At 46.2% G+C, this 3,823-nt stretch overlaps 1 non-coding gene across 1 annotated transcript; it reads left to right on the top strand.

Annotated features, from left to right (window-relative positions):
- Positions 1–3,238: 3,238 nt before the first annotated feature.
- Positions 3,239–3,342, top strand: LOC126949448 (U6 spliceosomal RNA). The gene has a single exon (XR_007723747.1). It is a non-coding gene; the product is annotated as a U6 spliceosomal RNA (small nuclear RNA).
- Positions 3,343–3,823: the final 481 nt, after the last annotated feature.

The raw sequence follows: 3,823 nt of genomic DNA, 5'->3' as shown, positions 1-3,823 counted from the left end.
AGTTGTTTTGAATAATATTAAGGGCATAACCAAATTGCTCTACAAACTAATTCATGGAGAGTTTCTGAGATCAGTGTTTGACATTTGTTCTGATTCTGGAAGGGCTTCTTCCAGGTTTTTGTTTTGTTTTGTGTTTCAGATGGAGTCCCATTCCATGGCTCAGGCTGGAGTGCAGTGGTGCAATCTCAGCTCACTGCAACCTCTGCCTCCTGGGTTCAAGTGATTCTCCTGCCTCAACCTCCCGAGTAGCTGGGATTACAGGTGCGGGCCATCATGCCCAGCTAATTTTTGTATTTTTAGTAGAGATGGGGTTTCACCATGTTGGCCAGGCTGGCCTCGAACTCCTGACCTCAGGTGATCCACCCACCTTGGCCACCTGCAGAGATTACAGGTATGAGCCACTGTGCCTGGCCACTTCTTCCAGTACTATTCCCTAGTTCTCTCCTACAAACAATCAGATCTACAGTTTATCCTGTAACTTGAATTTCCTCCCAAGTACCTTTCACCTGAATCTCCATCATGCTTGGGTGTGTCCTTAGATTTATATACATTTTTTTCTTTTTTCTTTTTTTTTTCTTGTTTGCATTTTTTTAGTCTTTACATTTAAATACGTCCAAATAGTTTTTAAAAAAATTAAAGTGGCCGGGCGCGGTGGCTCAAGCCTGTAATCCCAGCACTTTGGGAGGCCGAGACGGGCGGATCACAAGGTCAGGAAATCGAGACCATCCTGGCTAGCACGGTGAAACCCCGTCTCTACTAAAAAATACAAAAAAAAAAACCTAGCCAGGCGAGGTGGCGGCGCCTGTAGTCCCAGCTACTCGGGAGGCTGAGGCAGGAGAATGGCGTAAACCCGCGAGGCAGAGCTTGCAGTGAGCTAAGATCCGGCCACTGCACTCCAGCCTGGGCGACAGAGCGAGACTCCGTCTCAAAAAAAAAAAAAAATTAAAGTTAGTCCTTTGGGAGGAGATTAGAATCTCTCTGTTTTACAGCCTGCTCCTCTCTTCAGGCAAAATATCTGAGCCAGGATTCTGGAGGTGGAGGTGGGGACAATAGCGAGTTTCTGAGTGACAGTCTTGCTTTGCAAGCTAAGCACAAGATGCAGCAGCCTGAGGTCCTCTTTGTTTTCCTCTCCTGGTGTGGAACCGCCACTTCACGAGCTTAAAGAGGTCTCAGTCCTCTCATCACACTTTGTCCAAGGTGGAACTTCCATTCTACAAGTGGGGGTTGGGTGGGGGAAAAAAAAACCCTTAAGTATGTATGCCCAGGACTTAGTCTCAGCAACAGGTAGCTGGAGGGGACAGGATAAGAAATACATCCTTGCCTGGTGCGGTGGCTCACACCTATAATACCAACAGTTTCTCTTTTTTTTTTTGAGACAGTCTTGCTCTGTTGCCCAGGCTGGAGCGCAATGGCGCAATCTCAGCTCACTGCAACCTCCACCTCCTCGATTCAAGCAATTCTCCTGCCTCAGCTTCCCAAGTAGCTGAGATTACAGGCGCCCACCACCATGCCCAGCTAATTTTTGTATTTTTACTGGAGACAGGGTTTCGCCATGTTGGCCAGACTGGCCTCAGGTCATCTGCCCTCCTCGGCCTCCCAAAGTGTTGGGATTACAGGTGTGAGTGACCTCCCCGGCCTGTAACTCCGTGTAACACTGTGTTGCCCAGGAGTTCAGGACCAGCCTGGGCAACACAGTGAGACCCTGTCACGATAAAATAGTAAATAAAATAAAATACATAAAATAAAATACTGACATCCCGATTCTCCTGGGAAGACAGCCCTCCACCTGGGAGCTGGTGGGAGAGGGAGCCCTGTGTTTTAGGATATAGCAGTCTGGAGTGGAGTCTGCACCTCACTGAGTTGAGATGGGAGAGGGAGGAGTGATCTTGATTAAAATACCACAGACCCTTGCCTTTCTTAATGAGTTTTCACAGGTTGTCTTGAATAGATGTTTCTTCTTTTGCTGTTTGCTCTTAGGCTGATGATCACAGGCTTTAAATGGTTGGGGTTTGTTTTTGTTTTTTATATAATTTTTGCCAGGTACCTTGAGGAACAAGTCAGTGGAGCTCCTCATTCTTCATACCATAAGTCTATGTTATTCCAACGTATTTTAAAAATACTTTTAGGCTGGGCGTGGTGGCTCACGCCTGTAATCCCAGCACTTCGGGAGGCCAAGGCGGGCGGATCACCTGAGGTCGGGAGTTCGAGACCAGCCTGACCAACATGGAGAAACCCCCGTCTCTACTAAAAATACAAAAGTAGCTGGGTGTGGTGGAGCATGCCTGTAATCCCAGCTAGTCAGGAGGCTGAGGCAGGAGAACGGCTTGAAACCGGGAGGCGGAGGTTACGGTGAGCTAAGATTGTGCCACTGCACTCCAGTCTGGGCGACAAGAGTGAAACTCCATCTCAAAAAATAGATAAGTAAAAATAAAAAATAGTTTTATATTTAAAAATACGACCACAATATGATCCAGCAAACCCACTTCTGGATATACATCCAAAGGAAATAAAACCAGTATCTCAAAGAGATATCTTCATTTTCATGTTTATTGCAGCATTTTCAAGATACAGAGTATCTTGACTATAGCAAAGATATATATGCTACATAGAGCATATAGCGGAGATATGTTTGACTGATGAATGGAGAAAGAAATGTGGTATATACAATGGAATATCATGCATGAACCTGAAGGATATTACACTAAGTGAAATAAGCCCGACATAGAAAGACAAATACTATATGCGTATATGTGGAATCTACAAAAGTCAATCTCAGAAGCAGAGAGTAGGCCAGTCGCAGTGGCTCACACTTATAATCCCAGCACTTTGGGAGGCCGAGGTGGGCGGATCATGAGGTCAGGAGTTTGAGACCAGCCTGACCAACACAGTGAAACCCTGTCTCTACTAAAAATACAAAAATTACCTGGGTGTGGTGGTGGGCGCCTGTAATCCCAGCTACTCAGGAGGCTGAGGCAGGAGAATCGCTTGAACCCGGGAGGTGGAGGTTATGGTGAGCCGAGATTGTGCCATCGCACTCCAGCCTGGGTGGACAGAGCTAGACTCCATCTCAAAAAAAAAAAAAGAAGCGGAGCATAGAATGATGGTTGGTGGTCAGGGGCTGAAGCGTGGGGGAAATGGATGTTGGTCGAAGAGTACAAACTTTCAGTTGTAAGATGAACATGTTCAGGGAGCTAGTGTACAGCACAGTGACTATAGTTAATAATACTGCATTTTTTTTGTGCTCGCTTTGGCAACACATATACTGAAATTGGAAGTATACAGAGATTGACATGGCCGCAGAGCAAGGATGACATGCAAATTCATGAAACAGTCCAGCTTTTTTTTTTTTTTTTTTTTTTTTTTTTTTTGAGATGGAGTCTCGCTCTGTCGCCCAAGCTGGAGTGCAATGGCCGGATCTCAGCTCACTGCAAGCTCCGCCTCCCGGGTTCTCGCCATTCTCCTGCCTCAGCCTCCCCAGTAGCTGGGACTACAGGCGCCGCCACCACACCCGGCTAATTTTTTGTATTTTTAGTAGAGACGGGGTTTCACCGTGTTAGCCAGGATGGTCTCGATTTCCTGACCTCGTGATCCGCCCGCCTTGGCCTTCCAAGTTCTAGGATTACAAGCGTGAGCCACCGCCCCCGGCCCCACGCTTTTCTTTCTGAGGGAAAAAAACACTGTATTTTTAATTTGAAATTTGCTAAGATAATAGATCTTAATTGTCACCACTAACCCTCTACCACCCTAGTAAATAACTGTGTGAGGCGATAGATGTGTAATTTTTTTTTTTTTTTTTTTTTGAGACGGAGTCTTGCTCTGTCAC

The sequence above is a fragment of the Macaca thibetana genome, chromosome 2 (genome assembly GCF_024542745.1).
Source record: "Macaca thibetana thibetana isolate TM-01 chromosome 2, ASM2454274v1, whole genome shotgun sequence".
Taxonomy (NCBI): domain Eukaryota; kingdom Metazoa; phylum Chordata; class Mammalia; order Primates; family Cercopithecidae; genus Macaca; species Macaca thibetana.
Note: the sequence above shows the minus strand (reverse complement) of the source record. Positions and strands in the feature narration are given on the sequence as shown.